The sequence below is a fragment of the Esox lucius genome, chromosome 17 (genome assembly GCF_011004845.1).
Source record: "Esox lucius isolate fEsoLuc1 chromosome 17, fEsoLuc1.pri, whole genome shotgun sequence".
Taxonomy (NCBI): domain Eukaryota; kingdom Metazoa; phylum Chordata; class Actinopteri; order Esociformes; family Esocidae; genus Esox; species Esox lucius.
The window spans coordinates 43767216-43789340 of record NC_047585.1 but is presented as its reverse complement, the minus strand read 5'-3'; the positions used below and the strand labels follow the sequence as shown (position 1 = coordinate 43789340).

At 40.5% G+C, this 22125-nt stretch overlaps 1 protein-coding gene across 3 annotated transcripts in view; it reads right to left on the bottom strand.

Annotated features, from left to right (window-relative positions):
• Positions 1-22125, bottom strand: part of ntrk3b (neurotrophic tyrosine kinase, receptor, type 3b) — a 205423-nt gene that overhangs the window by 126081 nt on the left and 57217 nt on the right. The window lies entirely within an intron of this gene.

The window sequence follows — 22125 nt, the reverse complement described above, 5'->3', positions numbered from 1 at the left end:
TTTTACCAGAACACTGAACTCCAAAAACCGGCATGACATCTAACTGTATGGTTGTCTCCGGGACCATGATGGCACTGATAGCGTTAATAGTCCACTATATTCTCTACAAAGATCACTAATTTGACCGAAGCCCAATTGGCACGGGTCTAAACTAGTGCACTATGCAGGAAACAGGATATCACTTGGGACACAACCTGATCCAGTTATTAATTATAATAATATCCTTAAAAGCACTTCTTCTAAAACAACAGACTGCTGATGCTTTGTCAAATCAAAAGACTGAGGAGGAAATATGAGGGCAGTTACAGGAAGTTACAGGATATATATATAGTTGTTTTGATTCTGACCAAGACCAGCTACTGACTGATATAAACTGGTAGCAATATACTGGTGTATAGTGTTCTGGTTACCCTGCTAGTAACAATACCAGTCTGTTCTAACACTTCATTTAGCATCACATTACAAAACTCACTAGTTTACTTTGGGAAGTCTATGAATATAACACTGATTAATTTACTTTGGGCTCCAAAAGTATTTGGAAAGTGAGTTATTGTCCTTTTTTTTGGTCTGTATCCCAGCATTTAGGAACTGAAATGACACAATCACCATGTGTTAAATTGAAGATTATTAACTTTCATTTGAAATTACAGCAGATTATGAACATAGTTCCCCAAAGTACAGGTACCAAAAGTATTTGGACAATAATGGCTTCACAATTGTTTCTGATTAGACTATTGTGTTTGTTTGCATTATAAATGTATGCTCACGCGACCTGTCAGTGTCTGTCTTGATTGTTGACTTTGCATTTGTATTTCCATGAAAGGGTTAATCATGATAATTTAGAAGAAATTCATAGACATAGAGAAAATATTTAAGTCAAAATCATCTGTTTAAAGGAGAAAAATAACCAATCACAACTGCCTGGTTGACCAAAGCAGATCACTATAGTGGGTGACTGAATTATAAAAACAGTCTAACAGACCAGTCACATGCAGTTGACATGGTAGAGCATGGTGCTCGCAACGCCATAGATTGTGGGTTTGATTCACACCCTTTACCAGAGTGTAATGTAATACACTCTGGTAAAGGGTGTCAACTAAATTATTAAAATATAAATCAGGCACTTACTTCAAGAGGTAGGCGTGTCAAAGACTACTATACCCAGAGTTCAGCAGCAGAACTTCAGAGGGTATATAACAAGATATAAACTGCTAGTAAAGCCTCAAGAAAAGAAAGGTCAGGATATATTTGGCTAAAGGAAATAAACCAAAACCGCATGTAGAGTTCAGGAACTAAATCTTATGGACAGATGAGTTGAAGATGAACCTCCACCAGAGTGGATTTAGAAAGGGAGGACTTCATCCCTGAAACATGGCAGAGGTAGTGTCATGGCTTGGCCATGTACAGCCAGGCTGTGACAGGAACTGGCTAATTTCGTGATTTATGATGTATACAGAAACGTCTCATCAGCTAAGATTCAACCAAATGCCTCTAAGCACATTGTACAACATGTCTTCATGCAGTAGGACAATCACCCCAAACACACTGCCATAGACAACTAGGGCCAAATAGAGTAATGTTATAAACTGGCCAAGGCAATCCAGCCATCCTGAATCCAATTGAACATTTCCTTTGGCTGGAGAATGGCTGCGGTATGGATCTGGCAGAGCGCAACCAGGGAAAATACCCAGCATCTGGTAATGTCTGTGGCGGCAGATTTCAGGCATTCATTTCATGCAAAGGGTATGTGACCAAGACCAAAATATTATGACTTTATTGTGCATAATGGTAATCTATAAAAATACTTGAGGCAATACAGAGACAAAACAAATGTGGCACTGTTAAATAACAATTGGAGTTCACTGTAATTCATGCAAAAACACATTTTGCAGTCTGTGCACATCTTCTGTTGGTCAGACTAAGCACACTATTGTAGACATATAAAGTAACTAACTCTAACAGACTGCTGTAGACATACACCAGTCAGCCATAACATTATGACCACTGACAGGTGAAGTGAATAACATTGATAATCCCATTATCATGGCACCTGTCAGTGGGTGGGATATATTAGGCAGCAAGTGAACATTCTGTCCTCAAAGTTGATGTTAGAAGCATGAAAAATGGGCAAGCGTAAGGATCTGAGTGACTTTGACAAGGGCCAAATTTGATGACTAGACAACTGCCGTCCTTGTGGGGTGTTCCCGGTCTGCAGTGGTCAGTACCTATTAAAAATGGTCCAAGGAAGGAAAAGCAGTGATTCGGCGACAGGGTCATGGGCATCAGAACTGGACCACGAAGCAATGGAAAGAGGTGGCCTAGTCTGATGAATCACGTTTCCTTTTACATCACATGGATGGCTGGGTGAGTGTGCGTCGCTTACCTGGAGAACACATTGATTCCGATCCAACAGACGAGCTACTGTAGCTCAAATAACTGAAAAAGTAAATGCTGGTACTGATAGAAAGGTGTCAGAACACATAGTGCATCGCAGTTTGTTGCGTATGGGGCTGTGTAGCTGCAGACCAGTCAGGGTGCCCATTCTGACCCCTGGCCACTTACGAAAGTGCCCTACAATGGGCACGTGAGTATCAGAAATGGACCACGGAGCAATGGAAGAAGCTGGCCTGGTGTGATGAATCACGTTTCCTTTTACATCAAATGGATGTCGGGTGCGTGTGTGTCTCTTACCTAGAGAACACATGGCACCAAGATGCACTATGGGAAGAAGGCAAGGCAGAGGCAGTGTGACACTTCAGGCAATGAGCTGGGAAACCTTGGGTCCTGCCATTCATGTGGATGTTACTTTGACACGTACCACCTGCCTAAGCATTGTTCCAGACAATGTGTACCCTTTCATGGCAACGGTATTCCCTGATGGCACTGGCCTTTTTCAGCAAGATAATGCACCCTGACACAAAGCAAAAATGGTTCAGGAATGGTTTGAGGAACACAACAATGAGTTCAAGGTGTTGACTTGGCCTCCAAATTCCCCTGTGGGATGTGCTGGACAAACAGGTCCGATCCATGGAAGCCCCACTTCGCAAGTTACAGGACTTAAAGAATCTGCTGCTAACGTCTTGGTGCCAGATACCACAGCACACCTTCAGAGGTCTAGTGGAGTCCATGCCTTGACGTGTCAGGGCTCTTATGGCGGCAAAATGGGGACCTACACAATATTAGGCATGTGGTCATAATGTTATGGCTGATCACAGTATGTAGCCCTACATTTTACCAGTTATTAAGCACACAGCAATGTTTGGTGTAATATGAGTGTGCGAGATGGTTTGTATTGCAGATGCAGCTGTAACTATTTGACTATGCGTTTCTTTTCCCTAAATGCTTCACAATCACACACACATCCTGACACTGACACACACACTTTAGGAAATCTTCTAACAAGTCATGCTCACTGATAAGGCCTAGTTCTATTTCCATGGCAACAGAAAGAGCTAAGGATCCTTCAACCTTGCTGTGATACAGGGGGAGGAGCTGGCGGGGGGCGGGGGGTGGGTGGATGCGTCTGTAGAATGTCCAATGATTCCAGAGAAGGTATATTCACACAGAGAGAACCCCCGGAGACGAGGCAGTAGTCCCATGAGAAAACAGTCACGCTGTCAAAGACCGAATATATTACTCATAATGTTACAGATGAGTCTCGTTAGGTGGAGCTGCACCACAGCGCCATGGGCCAGCAGTCTGCCAGTGGCAAATTCAAATGGCACGCTGCTCTCCATGCAGTGCACTACTTACACACCCTATTCCCTGTGTAGTCAACCATAACACATAATCTTTGGAGTCCCTGTTCCAGTTAGGAGACATAAAGAAGTAATTTCAGACTTTTGACTGACTGAATGGATTATGATGGCCTGGTTAGTCCATGTTCCAGTTAGGCGACATAAAGAAGTAATTTCAGACTTTTGACTGACTGAATGGATTATGATGGACTGGTTAGTCTATGTTCCAGTTAGGAGACATAAAGAAGTAATTTCAGACTTTTGACTGACTGACTGGATTATGATGGACTGGTTAGTCCATGTTCCAGTTAGGAGACATAAAGAAGTAATTTCGGACTTTTGACTGACTGACTGGATTATGATGGCCTGGTTAGTCCATGTTCCAGTTAGGAGACATAAAGAAGTAATTTCGGACTTTTGACTGACTGACTGGATTATGATGGACTGGTTAGTCCATGTTCCAGTTAGGAGACATAAAGAAGTAATTTCAGACTTTTGACTGACTGACTGGATTATGATGGACTGGTTAGTCCATGTTCCAGTTAGGAGACATAAAGAAGTAATTTCGGACTTTTGACTGACTGACTGGATTATGATGGACTGGTTAGTCCATGTTCCAGTTAGGAGACATAAAGAAGTAATTTCAGACTTTTGACTGACTGACTGGATTATGATGGACTGGTTAGTCCATGTTCCAGTTAGGAGACATAAAGAAGTAATTTCAGACTTTTGACTGACTGACTGGATTATGATGGACTGGTTAGTCCATGTTCCAGTTAGGAGACATAAAGAAGTAATTTCAGACTTTTGACTGACTGACTGGATTATGATGGACTGGTTAGTCCATGTTCCAGTTAGGAGACACAAAGAAGCAATTTCAGACTTTTGACTGACTGACTGGATTATGATGGACTGGTTGGTCCATGTTCCAGTTAGGAGACATAAAGAAGTAATTTCGGACTTTTGACTGACTGACTGGATTATGATGGACTGGTTAGTCCATGTTCCAGTTAGGAGACATAAAGAAGTAATTTCCGACTTTTGACTGACTGACTGGATTATGATTGAATGGTTTTTGACTGACTGGCTGGATTTTTACTGACTTACTGGCTTTTGACTGGCAGATAGAAAAAGAGAGCTGAAGTCTTCTGTGGTCAGTCCTAACCCAACAGAAGTAAACAGCATTAGCCATGATCTCTGCTGAGCTCTACTGAGCTCCAGTCTGACTCCTAAGTCCAGTAGCACAAGGACAGACGTCATCCTGCTTAGACAGAGCTAAGAGCCAAATCATAGTCCAGACCACTGTCACAGTGATATACACTCAGTACCCTCTTCATTACATGTACCCGTCTAGTGCCAGGTTGGAACCCGGGAACATGGATTTGTGAAAAACTGTCCAGACTGGCACATTGTTGTCTTGGAAACATTCAGAGGCAGTGTGTGCTTTGCATCATGGAGTATTTTAACCTGCTGGAAATATAAAGGGTTAACTCTTGTTATGAGGGGATTCAACTGGTCAGTAATGATGGTCAGTAGTGGATGAAAGTTGCTCAGCTGGTATTCAAGAGACATTTAATTTTTCTGTTTATAAAGCTGTGCATTATGTTAAAGACATTATGTTTTACTGTAAAACTATGGACAGTGCTTGATTTGATATTAAATAAGTGCAGGAGCTGTCATTTTCCAAGTTGGTCCATTAGAACAGGGTATGGCAAGGCCCTTACATGTCTCCCCTCAAATAACCACCATGACCGGCAGAATCCATTTGCAGCACATGTAAATTGAAGTAGAAGGTTGCTTGTCTCCGATCCAGTGGCTCCACCATCTCCTACCACTGCACTCTTGATCCAGGCACCAAGAACAGTAACAACTACTTCAGGATTCTGTATGAAACACATATCAGCCCCCATCTGGAAACTGCAGACACTGAAACACATATCAGCCCCCATCTGGAAACTGCAGACACTGAAACACATATCAGCCCCCATCTGGAAACTGCAGACACTGAAACACATATCAGCCCCCATCTGGAAACTGCAGACACTGAAACACAGATCAGCCCCCATCTGGAAACTGCAGACACTGAAACACATATCAGCCCCCATCTGGAAACTGCAGACACTGAAACACATATCAGCCCCCAGCTGGAAACTGCAGACACTGAAACACATATCAGCCCCCAGCTGGAAACTGCAGACACTGAAACACATATCAGTCCCCATCTGGAAACTGCAGACACTGAAACACATCTCAGCCCCCAGCTGGAAACTGCAGACACTGAAACACATCTCAGCCCCCAGCTGGAAACTGCAGACACTGAAACACATATCAGTCCCCATCTGGAAACTGCAGACACTGAAACACATATCAGTTCCCATCTGGAAACTGCAGACACTGAAACACATATCAGGCCCCATCTGGAAACTGCAGACACTGAAACACATATCAGCCCCCATCTGGAAACTGCAGACACTGAAACACATATCTAATAGGTGTTTGTTCACAACCAAATACGTGTATTTACATAAAATTACTCCTCAGTTCAACCAAGTACAACTTCAACAAAAGTCAATTGCCAATTGAGTTACCTATATGCTGTGGCAAATCAATGAGTGACAGATCCTGCCCCAGTCAAACACAAACTATAGATGATTCTGAGCCTCAAACAAGAAACATTGATGAATGTTGATCAAAAAATTACCAGTGTTAAGCATATGTTAATGCGTTAACTTTGACAGCCCTAGGATGCATTGATGTGCAGTGGGTAAACATATTTCCTGCTTTGGCCCGGTCCCTGCCCGTCCCCACAGTGGTTTTGGAAAACAAATACTCATTGGGTACTGCTAGCTAGCTTGCTTAACAAAGACGATTTGAGACGCACTGAAATATTAATTGAAGAATGATTGTACAAACTGCATTTGGATCACAACAGCTTTATCCAGAACAAAACACAAATAAGTGAATTAATTGCATAGATTCTTTCCTTGCTTATGAAGAAAATACTAGAAATGGAACAAGCAAGAGTCAGAAAGTCGACAAAGTAAAATGAAAGCAATCAACCCAGCAACATTTCTGTGGCACATGGATTTTATCCACTCAAACACAGGAAATGTATTGTTGAAAACAAGAGATCCGCAGGTTGGCTGAACCTTCAAATTGCTTAAACGACTTGTGACTTGGCTCAATTCCAAAAAAAAATTATCAGAGAAAGGCTACATCATTCACTCAGCTGATTTATAGACTTGGACATTGGACATCATTCAAGTAAACATCCAAATAAAGTAAAGTAACATGCAAGAATTTTCTTGCATTTCAGTTTGACAGATTGTTGTTCTGTAATTTCAGTTTGACAGATTGTTGTTCTGATTATTTCAGTTTGACAGATTGTTGTTCTGTAATTTCAGTTTGACAGATTGTTGTTCTGATTATTTCAGTTTGACAGATTGTTGTTCTGTAATTTCAGTTTGACAGATTGTTGTTCTGTAATTTCAGTTTGACAGATTGTTGTTCTGTAATTTCAGTTTGACAGATTGTTGTTCTGTAATTTCAGTTTGACAGATTGATGTTCTGTAATTTCAGTTTGACAGATTGTTGTTCTGTAATTTCAGTTTGACAGATTGTTGTTCTGTAATTTCAGTTTGACAGATTGTTGTTCTGTAATTTCAGTTTGATGACCGAGGGTGGAGGACGCAGCATGGCAAACTTGACATCCATGAGGATCCGGAAATAATTGGACACTGACAAATGTTTAGTTATTTTGTCTGTTCACTAAATTATATTCAAGTTAAAGTTAAATAATGAGTATGGGCTTGAAGTGCAGTCCCTCAGCTCTAATTTGAGGGTATTCACATCCAAATTGGAGGAAGGGTTTAGGAATTACAGCTCTTTAATATGTAGCCCACTCTTTTTCAAGGGACCGAAAGTATTTGGAGATTTTACTCGAACGCTGTTTCATGGACAGGTATGGGCTATTCCTTCATTTTTTCGTCATCAATTATGCAGATAGAAATCTGAAGTTGATTCCAGGTGTGGCATTCACATTTAGAAGCTGTTGCTTTGAACCCACAATAGGTCAAAGGAGCTCTCAATGCAAGTGAAACAGGCTATCTTTGGGCTGCAAAATAAGAATAAAAAAATCTTTCAGACAGATAGCAGGAACAGGATAGGAGTGACCAAATCAACAATTTGGTAAATTCTGAGAGAAAAAGAATGCACTAGTGAGCTCCATGATAAAGCAAAACCCCTTCACAACATCCAGCCAAGTGAAGAACACTCTGAAGGAGATAGGCTTATCATTACCCAAGTCTACCCTAAGGAGAAGACTTCATGAGAGCAAATACTGTACAGATGGTTCACCACAAGGTGCAAAATAAGTCTAAGCCTCAAGAATAGAAAGGCCCAGTTCTGGAACAGCAAAAAAAGACAGCCCAGCTCTGGAACAGCATTCTTTGGACAGATGAAACTAAGATCAACCTGTAGCAGAATGATGGAAATGACTGGGTTATTAGTGTTTATTGATGATGTGACAGAAGATAGAAGCAGGCGAATGAATACTGAAGTGTATAGGGAAATATTGTCTGCTCAAATTCAGCAAAGTATATTGGATGGTGCTTCACTTTACAGATGGACAATGATCCAAAACATACTGCGAAAGCAACCCAGGAGTTTTTAGCAAAGAAGTGAAATAGCCAAGTCAATGACCTTAAGTAAACCTGATCGAGCATGCATTTCACTTACTGACGACAAAACTTAAAGCAGAAAGACCCATGAACAAACAACTGAAGACAACTGCAGTAAAGGCCAGGCAAAGCATTACAAAGGAGGAAACCCAGCGTTTGGTGATGTCCATGCATTACAGACTTCAAGCAGTCATTGCCACAAATGATTCTAGACAAAATATAAAAAATGAAAATTGTACAACCGGAATTAGGCCTCTGTGTGTTTAGACTTCTATAGGAAGGGAACTGCAACCTATCCTAGTCATTTGTTGAGAATGACAGTAGAGCAGGGTGCAGTGGGTCGTCCAGGTCCCAGCTCTCTTCAATAATTCTGTTTAATCACACGGCAGTAGGACTAACGGGAGCCATGATACACTAATTAGATGGCAAGGAAGCAGTGTTCAGGGTCGCACAATTGTGGGAACCTTCACTGACTCTCCAGGTGTCCAAAAATCCCAGTCGAGAGTCGAGTAACCTTCCAATCATCCCATCTTGATTTCTTGAATTCTCTGGAGTTTTGGAATAAAAAAATCACAGTATGAAATTGCAATACAACTGTGACAGGATACAATATATTTCATACCAGTATAGCCACTCTATTCTGGGAACTACATGACTGTCCCTTGACACTCTACAGGAGTCATTACGTGAGAACCGAGCTGTAGGTCGGCAATGATGATCCACATACAGTGCTATAAATCCTATAGCTATAGGTCAAACATTGTTCTGTACATTAATCCATGATCCAGTGAACTCTCTATTGGCCTTTCTGAGACTTATCGCATGATCTTCTGGATATTGGAATGAATATCAAGACATCTTGGTTTACTACTCCAAGGTTAAGGTTATGGTTTTACATGGCTATCAATCAACGATCTGAGAAAATCTATGTGGTGTTCAGTAACCCCAAATAACAGAGGAATCGTCCAACCATACCACATGTGCCAAGTATTTACGTTTTTTGAAGAGATTCCCAAAGCCATCAAGTTAAAAACATCTGTCATTCTGTCCTTGAGCAAGAGCAGTTAACCCTGAAATCTCCTTTGAATCACTATGTGTCTGCTAAACCGACTTCCTTGTATTTTCCATGTATACATGTTTTGACACGGTTGGTGCTGTGATCAGATGTCACCTATGTAGTAGTGCCCTTAGTTTGACTAGGTCCCATGATACTAGTATAGAGTGCCTTTTGGGAAAGCATCCAAGAATTGACTAACATTCATTTCGCACAGCATGCAATTAAATTAATCAAACACAGAGGGAGGTCAGACATCAAACACTTTTCTTCATTAGAAGAGGGGAAATTTCTCATCCTGAAACTACTTCTAGCATAGGTGAGGTGTGCTCTGGGGAGTTGAATAAGTAAAAATAGCATTAGTTCTTTAATCTCAGCAAAATTCTACCAGTGTGATATCTGAGGTATATCTGTGAGGATCTTACAGCAATCTGTCCTTAGCCCCTCACATACCAATCCTCTTGAACATCAAGGCAGAGCAATAAAACATGCCCTCCTGCTTCAAGGACAAACACAAACAGAAAAAGCCTTGTTAGCAGCCTGACTGGACGTCAAAGATGTTAAAGTTAGATCACTCACACATAGCACTTGTCTTGACGAGAAGCAATATATCCGGCTTTGCTCTGTTAAACCAAACCAGCGAACGTGAGGGAGTTTTTGAGATGGAGCGTCTCCTTGTTAGTGTCCAAAAGCGGGAAGTTCCCATTAAGGGGTCCCTGCACAAATTGAGTGTACGCTAACATCCAAATGCTCTCCCACTGTTTATTATTGTACAATGGTGTTTTTTTTCCGTTCAGAAGTAAGTTTTGCCCAGCAGGACCATTGTTGTCCTATCCTGCCCTATTCAGTGACTTTCTATAAAGTGCTATTTATTTACCAGAATAAATAGTATTTACCAGAATAAAAAGTATTTATTTACCAAAAATCTATAGAAATGAGCAGTTGAGACAGGAATAAAAACATTGAAGTATACCCCCCTCAACACCAGGGCTGTACTGATATCCATGTGGGTCCAGTTCCCAAGCATGACACAACAAAGGGAATGCAACCAACACCATGAAACAGCTCTGTGACCAACACTATGAAGACGTCACCATGAAGCAGCCCTGTGACCAGCATCATGAAAAAGTCACGTATGAAACAGCCTTGTGACCAACACCATGAAGACGTCACCATGAAACAGCCCTGTGACCAACATCACGAAGACTTCACTATGAAATAGCCCTGTGACCAACACCATGAAGACGTCACCATGAAACAGCCCTGTGAACAACATCATGAAGACTTCACTATGAAATAGCCCTGTGAACAACATCATGAAGACTTTACCATGAATCAGCTCTGTGACCAACACCATGAAGACGTCACCATGAAACAGACCTGTAACCAACATCATGAAGACTTCACTATGAAATAGCCCTGTGACCAACACCATGAAGACGTCACCATGAAACAGCCCTGTGAACAACATCATGAAGACTTCACTATGAAATAGCCCTGTGAACAACATCATGAAGACTTTACCATGAATCAGCTCTGTGACCAACACCATGAAGACGTCACCATGAAACAGACCTGTAACCAACATCATGAAGACTTCACTATGAAATAGCCCTGTGAACAACATCATGAAGACTTTACCATGAATCAGTTCTGTGACTAACACCATGAGACTTCACAATGACAAAAACTCTGGGACCAACACCACGAAGACATCACCATAAAACAGCCCTATGACGAACACCATAGAGACATTACCATGAAACAACTCTGTGACTAACACTATTGAGACCCTACAATGAAACATTTCTGTGACAAACATCATTATGACCAAAAAAAATGAAACAGCTCTGTGACCAAAACACTTTGAAGACCTCACCATGAAGCAGTTTGAACAACAACGTGAAGATTTTATAAATCTTCAAGTAATTGGACACAGTTTTTTAAAGATACAAGTTTTCCAAATTAAGTTAGGTTGTTGAATCTGAATGTTTGAAAGTTTTCCTCCAATCAAAAGTGAAACAACTTGGGCACACGTTATCATGTGGGCAGAAATGTGTCTGCATCAAAGCCTTTTGGAATCATCTCTGCCGACCAACAGATCTTCTGCATCCCAAACAAAACCACATTCCCTCTGTAACGCAAACAAAGGACAACACAGAAGGACCAGGGTGATATTTGGGACTTGATCCAAAGCACAGCTGGCTGTCGGACTGACACAGAAAAACAATAATGAATGGGATTGAATTCCTCTTTACTAATCACTACTTAATGCATAATGAATTAAACACTGATTCAATCATTTCAACAGAAACAACCGCTAGAGGTGTTTGTTCTTATTTTTCAAGAGGGTAGATCAGCTTTGACATTACAGATATAATTATTATAATTATTATTGTATAATTTCTAATCCCCCTTTTTCTTTTTCAGAATACATTACCAGAATAAATGTACTTTGTATTTTATTTAATTCTTTGTAGTTTCTTTTCCAATGAGACTGCTGTAACTCACTGGAATTATGATAAGATGACTGATGTAATAGAGAGGGTTTAAAATAACATGAAGATTGATGTTAAAAGGGCTTCATAAAACATCTGATTGATGGATTGACTGTAACACAACGGCTGTAAAACCGTGGAACTAAAGTAACATTACGGTTGTAAAACAGTGCAACTAAATTAACATTATGGTTGTAAAACAGTAGAAGTAAAGTAACATTATGGTTGTGAAACAGTGGAACTAATGTAACAAAACGGCTGTAAAACAGTGGAACTAATGTAACACAACGGCTGTAAAACAGTGGAACTAATGTAACACAACAGCTGTAATACAGTGGAACTAATGTAACACAACGGCTGTAATACAGTGGAACTAATGTAACACAACAGCTGTAATACAGTGGAACTAATGTAACACAACAGCTGTAATACAGTGGAACTAATGTAACACAACGGCTGTAAAACAGTGGAATTGAAGTTATACAATGGCTGCATAACAGTGGAACTAAAGAAACATGACGGCTGTTAAACAATGGAACTAATAACATGAAAACGGTAACAAAGTAAAACAATAGCAAAATCACCATTTGTGATCAATTTTGGGGAACATTTATCAGTTACATTTCCCATAAAGTAACTAGTTACAGTATGTTACTTCATTGTTTCCTGTAGAAAGTAAACTGTTAAGTTAATAAGACATTACATTACGATCCGTCTTGATCCTGTATTCACTCATGCCCAGAAAGCACACATTTAATGTCCTATAATTTCATAGTCAGGTATTGCATAGTCATCAGCATATAACATTATCAATCATTAACCATCATACAGCAAGAGTGACTAATCCTGTTATCTCCAATAATCATATACCATAATGATAAATAATATTTGCATGTAGTTCTTTAAAAAAAAATATCTTAAATCATGAAACTATTTTGTATTGCTAGAGCCTCCACATTTTCAGGAAAGCCTTATATGTACATGACTTCAATACTAGATAAATCCATTGCAGTGAATAATGAACAACAAAAATAACAGCTGTAGCCTTGTACACTGATAAACATGCCTTTTCAAAAACATTGCAAACAAATTGAAATCTGAAATCTGTTTGCAATAATGTGCATAATCCATTAATGTTTTATGACTATTCAGAGGTGAATAATTACTATAACTCTTTTGAAAAAGAAAAAACACACTTAGTAACAAAACGTGCATTTAGATGTTAATTTACTGTAAACTATAGTTGACAAAATAAAAAATATTATCTTGTATATCGGAACGACCACGGCTATACCACTATTAATACTTCCCATATAACACAAATGCAATGTTTTTAACAGTATGTTGTTAACAGAATGAAAGTGTTCTCTGAATCAGAAATAATCCCCACTGCCCCAGGCACTTTATTTCAGAGCCATCTGCAGTCCTTTGTTAAGAAAGCTCTGAAGGGGCTGCTACATCTCTGAAGAGGCAGCTACATGTTCATTCAGATTGAACACTAATTTGCCTGGAAATCCAAGATGATTTGGGATCAACTTTGGTTTTCCAAAAAAGGATGATTTGGTATTGAACTTTGGTTGTCCAACCGGCAAGAGACTCCAGCAAAACATAACAGCCACCCCGGTGATTGGTTATAATGACCTAGTAGACATAGCAAACAGCTTCGCAAGTCTGACTGAATAGCGTAGCTTAGCCTTCCGCTGCACCAATCACACGTTGACGCTACAGTAAATGCCATCTTTGTAACCTTTATCTGGGAGAGCTGGTGCTGCCATCTTTGCATCCTTTATCTGGGAGCTGGTGCTGCCGTTTTTGCATCCTTTATCTGGGAGAGGTGGTGCTGCCATCTTTGCATCCTTTATCTGGGAGCTGGTGCTGCCATCTTTGCATCCTTTATCTGGGAGAGGTGGTGCTGCCATCTTTGCATCCTTTATCTGGGAGCTGGTGCTGCCATCTTTGCATCCTTTATCTGGGAGAGGTGGTGCTGCCATCTTTGCATCCTTTATCTGTGAGCTGGTGCTGCCATCTTTGCATCCTTTATTTGGGAGAGGTGGTGCTGCCATCTTTGCATCCTTTATCTGGGAGAGCTGGTGCTGCCATCTTTGTATCCTTTGTGGCTACCTGCTACTAGAGAAAAGGGAAGCTACGTATGTTGCACTGAGGGAAAGTGAGTAGTGCATTTCTCAAGTGAAACATTTACTAATAAGGGATTCCTTGAATTAGACTTCCTGTGTTTTGGGACTTGTCCAGGGTTACCCTCAGACAGGGCCACCGGGTCTCCCCGCTTAGGGACTGTTTTCTAGCCACTGGGCATCAAAGCTGTGGTTGTTTGCTCCTTGGGGTTTCAGGCTGGGTGTTTTGTAAAATAACTTTGTGACAACTGCTGATGTAAGAAGGGCTTTATAAATACATTTGATTGATTAATGATAATAATAACTAACGCGTTGCATCACTCTTTATCTTTAAAAAGTAGTCTGACTACTGTAACGCGTACTTTGCAATGTGTTACCCCAACACTGATTGTGACACAGTGAAACTGTAGTAACACGACCACTATTCTTGGAACACCCCAGACCAGAACGAAACAATGAAATAACATTTTCCTGTTAATGGATTTACAATTACCAAAAAAAATAACAGAGATGGCCTGAGAGGACTGGCAATAAGAATCTCTTTTATCATAAATCAGAGATAAATTTCTCTGAACTCTCTAACTCTCTCTGCACTGCAGTGCGAGATACAGAGGTGGGCCATTTGGCCATGTTGAAATAAATGCCTCGTGGTGCTCTTTGGTAAACTCATTAAGAACAGTCATGATAAATGCCCCCAAATCCCCTAACACTGTAAAACATGGAACATTTTGCAACACGAATGCTGTAACACTGTGGAACTATAGTAATATGACAGCAGTAACACAGTGGAACTATAGTAACATAACAGCTGTAAGACTGCGGAACAATTGAAACATGTCCTCTGTAACACTGTGGAACTATAGTAACATGATAGCAGTAACACAGTGGAACTATAGTAACATATTCTCTGTAACACTGTGGAAATATAGTAACATGACAGCTGTAACACTGCGGAAACAAAAGTAACATGTCCTCTGTAACAGAGTGGATCTATAGTAACATGACAGCAGTAACATAGTGGAACTATAGTAACGTTCTCTGTAACACTGTGAAACCATGGTAACATGACGAGTCCCATCACTAATAGAACACATGTAGAAAATTACCAAAGACAATAGAGCAACGCAAACTAATCAGGCAGAGGTGAAAACAACCATCATTTTGTGGCTTTTAGTATTCTATGAATTGTCTTTCTTTCCGTCACCATGGAAACTGGAGAGATAATTGTAGTTGAAGATTGAGATTATCACATATTACTTTAATCAAATGACCGGAGAGGAAAGGTAATTCATATGACAGAAGGACACACTGAAGCAGCTTCACCAATGGGATTAGGCTGTCATTTGAGACTGAGCCTGAAAGGGATTCATTCTGATGAGCACTGATCCAGTAGTGTGTTGTGAAGAATAAAGAGGAGGTACAGGCAACACACTTATATGTGTCCAGCAAAAACACTGCTGTCTTTATTTACAGGGTGTAATAGCTATCAAAAACTTGGTGGGTGGGGGAAATATTGTAGAGAAATATTGTACCAGATGACAAGAAGCATATTTGTGTCCATGTACCTATGTTTTATCTGTAGACAATGTAGCTAATTTCCCCACATCATCGGACACCCCCAGTCAGACTCCCCAAGCATTAGACACCCCCAGTCAGACTCCCCAAGCATTGGACACCCCCAGTCAGACTCCCCAAGCATTGGACACCCCCAGTCAGACACCCCAATCATTAGACACCCCCAGTCAGACACCCCAATCATTAGACACCCCCAGTTGGACACCCCAATCATTAGACACCCCCAGTTGGACACCCCAATCATTAGACACCCCCAGTCAGACACCCCAAGCATTAAACAGCCCCAAACAGCAGACACATTATCTTATATAACAAGCTAACAAGTCAAATGTTGGGACACGCATTCTTTCAATAGCATTTCTTTATTTTAACTATTCTCCAAATTGTAAAATAATAGTGAGGACATAAAAACTCTGAAATTATGAAATAGCACATATGCAATCATTCCTAACCAAAGAAAGTGTTAAACAAATCAAAATACATGTATATTTTAAATTCTTCGAAAAAACCACCTTTTGCTTTGTTGACAGCTCTTGGCATTCTCTCAACCACGTTGATAGATGACTAAAAGAGCTTGTCATGCGAGTCACCTCATATGTATACCCCAGAAGGCATAGAGTCCAGTTCTTAATTTCAGTGGAACGATAGAGTTTGTTCGTAAGAATTTGTGGAGGTGCCAATGATTCATGCACATGTTTTTGAGAATTGTTTTTCTTATTTAAAACATGGCAGCAATTGTGGAGGGCACTGTATACACAACCCTTCAAAACTTACGCTTATCCTGGCCAGCACAGGAACATAGGTTCAAGGACCTTCAGCTGACAGTCCAACAACACAGCAGCTAGCTGACACAACTGCCCTGGAAATATATGTTAATGTAGTAAAATGTATATTCTTTGCGCATCTTCGGAGAACGTATAATCTCAAAGTGATGGTTGGCTTGCCACGCTCTGACAGGCATGGTACACTCACCTGACAGTAAACACACATGCATCTGACAAGTTGCAAGCTGGGTGGGAGCGCGCACACACACACACACACACACACACCTAACAGCAGACTCAGAGGGTAATCCTACATTGTGTGATATGACCAGTACATCTCTTTGGTTTGTGCAGAAAGGCTTAAAGGTCAGGGTGCTATGATGTTCACAGTAGAAGGTGAAAGGTCAGTGGGCTCTGATAGTGCTGCATGACGACTGGGAATTGGACAAGCACCTTACACCAACCCATTACTACCTATTTAGGGTGAGTACCCAAAGGAAGACCCAGACTAAGCTCCTATAAGCCTCTGGGTACACACGTGGAATAAACCCTGACACGGTTTTACAAAGTCTGATAAGGACGTCTTCAGTTGCTACGTGTACGTGTCTACCTTGGGACCCTCATTGCTGCCATCCCTGCACTTCAGTTGCACATGCTATCTTCAATTTGCCTTTGTTGCACATTTAGAATTGCCATTGGTACTGCATTTGTCTTCATTGCGCATCTATACATCACATTTGTAACATACATATACTTAATACTTGTTCATTTTCTGCCCTCTTCTATTTGCACTTCTGGTTAGACACTAACTGCATTTCGTTGTAATCTACTTGTACTGTTCAATGACAATAAAGTTGAATCTAATCTAAGAGCTCTAGAGTACAGACCTGGATCAAACTCTATCTAGGGTACAGACCTGGATCAAACTCTAAGAGCTCTAAGGTACAGACCTGGATCAAACTCTAAGAGCTCTAGGGTACAGACCTGGAATAAACTCCAATAGCCCTAGGGTACAGACATGGAATAAACTCCAATAGCCCTAGGGTACAAAACTGTAGCAAAACAATATAACTGTATGACGTTCTATAATAAACCATCATAACCTTAGGGATTATACCTACAACAAACCCTCATAACCTCAGGGATTATATGTATAATAAACCTTTAGAACCTTATATAATGTATAAGGGAATATCTAATTAATAAACCTATATAACCCTAACGAATATCTGTATAGTAAACCTTCAGAAGCTAATCTGTAAAAAACTAATCCATCCAAACACATCGTCCACATCGTTTTATTTGAGTCTACCTGGTTTTACTTCGTTTTAGAATATGTCAACAGGCGACTTAGTCCAGGAAACCATTTTAAAGGGTATTTCTGATTGAGCCAGCATAAGGAGGGTTCACGATGAATACTGTCCCTGTGAAGACGCAAACATTCCCTTTAAAGGGGTGATATGATTTAATACTGGGTCCTGCTGGGTAGCCTCGATTGCAAACATCCAATTCTCCATGAAAATAACAAACAGCAAGCTGAGATTATTGACACTCTTTTTGTGCTGTAGTCGTTTATTGTTATTTGAGGCGTGCATGAGGCAAAGTGGGAATTGAATTTGAAAAGAGCAATAATATGAATCAAACATTCAGTTCTTCACACTCACCAGGGTTCTGCCTGGGACTGTATTCTAGCTGAGAGCCAGTCAATTGGAAGTAATTACTTAAACAAGCTTCAGAATTCTGGAGAGAATTAAATCCATAAAAATTGGAATAACTCTTGTGTTACTCTTTCAATCAAAAAGTGTTCTCTGCAGCTATTAAACTGAACTGCTAAACTGCTATTCATTCGGTGTACGTGTTGAAAAAAAAATATTACCTAAAACCAGATTTTTAGACTGGCAGTTAAACATATATATAACGTGTCTGCTATGTTTTAGATGATATATACTAAAACATAGTGTCCCAAACTAAGAAACCTTCAAGCTCTTCAACAGTTCTTTCGCTCTTTTAGTGGTAATTAAAATGTAGGGCAGGTGGCATATTAGAACAAAATGAGATGTGGTTTGTTCTCAGCTCATTTCGTTTAACAGATTGTGTCATTGCAGTTAACAGATTGTGTTGTGTTATGCCCATATATATTTTATGTGACTGGCTAGTCATGGCTTCTTGTTTAAGATTTTCATGTTGCCTTGTGTCAGTTTAATGCCTGCAGAGTTTTCTCTGTATTGAAGACAAAAATAAGAAAAGACTGGTTCTTGAAATGAATCCACAAAGAACCTTTTACACTGACAAATGTTCTATAAAGAAAAATACCAAAGGGAGGCTACGGGTCCTACCCTTTTCAAGGGTTCTTTAAAGAGGAGGGCCATACAGTTTCAATTCAAATCCATGTGAACATGTATACTGCATAAAATGCTTCAACCATGTTAACAAGAAAAACATGCACCACCGGCATTTGGTACTATGTAGAAACGTTTAATGACAGTTTATATACAGCCCATTTGGTTGTGTAGATGTAGCAGCGGTGCCAGTGAACTTCTCCCGTTGCCATGGAGGAGTGAGAGGGCACACTGGACTCAGGGGACTATGTAGACTATTTTACGTAAATCTTTGAAAGCCGAAATCATAGGATATATTACATTAGGCAAAGTAACGTTAGAGTAATAATCCAGAAGAAAAAGGTGAGAGGCCGTGTTTCAAACCTGTGCCCTTCAGCTTCAACAACAGGCGTTCTACCCACTGCTCCAAACAGGTACTTACTGGCAGAGGTAGCATGAAGTGGTATTTTAATGTCAACATGTTACATGGGATTTTCTTTCTAACCCTAACCATAACCCCTGTGCTGTTATACCTAACCTTAACCCAAACCCTGACCTTAACCTCAGTGCTGTGATACCTAACCTTAACCCTAACCGTAACCCCAGTGCTGTGATATCTAACCTTTACCCTAACCTTAACACCAGTGCTGTGATATCTAACGTTAACCTAACTGTAACGTTAAAATGCATTTATTAAATATTGTAGCAGCCTTGCAAGGCCACTACTCATCCCCCGAAATCCATAAACCCTGTGTGGAGCAGTGGGTAGGGCACTGGTTCGAAACATGGCTCATGCATTTTGTGTGAATTCATAATGAATGATATGTTTTTGTGCCGTTCGTAAAATTATACGTTTGTCTGGCGTTTGTAACATGTTATGTTTTAGGCCATTCGTAATGTATTAAACGTTTTGGTAGCGCACAGTAACCGAAAAGAAATGTAACATATCATACGAAATCGGGTACCATGGATTTACGTAAAAGAGTCTATGTAGACCCCTGAGAGCACGTTGGAGAGGGCACTAACACTAAAGGGCAGAGGTGTGTGTTCATGTTTTTGCATCCTCCTAAACCCCCTGGGCCCACTTGTCACCACCGAACAAACACCCCTTCATTAATCATTCTAGGTCTTGTCTCGCCTGGTTGCACACCTGGTTCCTATTCCGTAATCACTATGCATAGGCATCTCAATTTGGTTCCAGTTGTCTGTGTCGGTCGTTACTCATGAGTTCTTGTCTGTGAGCCTGCACGCTTTAAGTTTGTATTTCTTACCACATTTTTGTGTTTCTTTATTCAAGATACCTATTAAAATTCTGTACAGATTGACTACACAACTTCCTCCCGCATGGAAAATGGTGACAGCAGGTAGAACATCATTTTGACGTGATGCTGATTGCAAGGCTTGTGGTGTCTGCGACGCTAGGTTTTAGGTTTAGTGAATACCTTCAAGGTTTAAGTTAGGTTTTAGGTTTAGTGAATAACTTCAAGGTTTAAGCTAGGTTTTAGTTTTAGTGAATACCTTCAAGGTTTAAGTTAGGATTTAGTTTGAGTGAATACCTTCAAGGTTTAAACTAGGTTTTAGTTTTAGTGAATAACTTCAAGGTTTAAGCTAGGTTTTAGGTTTAGTGAATACCTTCAAGGTTTAAGTTAGGTTTTAGTTTGAGTGAATACCTTCAAGGTTTAAACTAGGTTTTAGTTTTAGTGAATAACGTCAAATTGGGTTTTGTTTTATTTAACCATATGGTCAAAATCATCTCTCTAAGCCAGTGGGAGACATAAAATGCCAAATATTGAACTACAACAAAATAACTCAAAAATGTAAGAAAACAATGTTTCTGAGATTGACATTCAACGATACTATAGCTACTATAGTGCAACACGTGGAATCGTCGCTAAACAGAGGACATTTAAGACAGCTGTCTTTAGCGTTGGGAACACGTTGTTCTTTAAATGAGTATTCACAATCACCAATATACCCCCAACAGCTCCCTCATGTAGATTACACAAACGCATCGTTTTGGTTCTGCAGAATGAATGAGCCACGCGTCCCATCTGCTGGCTTTAAATTCAGCAGCGCCTAGCATGCATGTCAACTGCAAATTCAGTGAAAGGCGGCTCTGTTCACAAACCATTCTTTGGATGATGGCCCAGTGTCGTTTTGGGAGGGGTCTGTTCTGATGATTTAAGAAACAAATAAATGGCAAATAAACAATACTCCTTGACTTCAATCTGTTCGTTCTGCGGGCATTTATCGGTTCACTCATCCTGGGTGAGAGGTCAGACTCACAAGGTCCAATTGAAAAGTGCACTAAACCACATGGGGGATAGTAGTGGGATATGCACAGGAATGGCATGTATTATCCATGGAATGTATTATTCCATGCATTTGTCACTTCTAGATTAGATTACTGTAATGCTCTTCTCTCCGGTTACCCTGATAAATCAATAAATAAACTTTAATTAGTGCTGAACATGGCTGCTAGAATGCTAAATAGAACAAAAAAAATTGAACACATTACTCTAGTACTAGCCTCTTTACACTGGCTACCTGTTAAGGCTAAGGCTGATTTTAAGGTTTTAGTGTTAACCTATAAATCAATACATGGACTTGCTCCTACTTACCTTGCTGAAATGATCCATCCATACATACCTACACGTAACCTAAGATCGCAAGATGCAGGCCTTCTAATTGTACCTACAATTTCTAAACAAACAGCCGGAGGCAGGGTTTTCTCTCATGGAGCTCCACTACTGTGGAATGATCTGCCAATTAAGGTTAGAAATGCAAACTCAGTACACATTTTCAAGTGTCTACTAAAGACTCATCTCTTGATACTGTCCACCCTTGCGGTCTTGCCAGGTGGACTCTAATCGCCACTGGGATGCCCTCCCTCCAATGCCATTCGGAGGCGAAGTCACTGGATTGTTGTCGCTCCGTTGCGCCCCCTGTGCAATTGGGATGAACCAGCCCTCATTCAGGGTGGTTGATGTCCCTTTGGTTGATGCTTGGCTATGTGATTGGATTTACTTACTGCCTGTTGGGCCCTGTCCGGGGCCTCCCCAATAGACACCCCTGGCTCAGCCCCAAGGTATTATGCTGCTATATTAATGTGCTGAGGGTCAGTTCTCCTTCTCCACTTTAAAACCTTGTAAACCTAAAGAATGCACTCTCTAAATGTTCTTGTCTCCTGCTCCGTTCAAACCTAGGAGGACGTGAGGTCTTGGCCCTCATCTCTCGAGTACTAGGCTCGGGAGACGAGCCACCCAGTTGTCCCTGTCCTTGTCCATCTGGTCATGCTTCTGACCTGGTTTAGGTTTTATAGACTCTGGACACAACCCAAATCCATTTACTAATTATTACAACTTGTA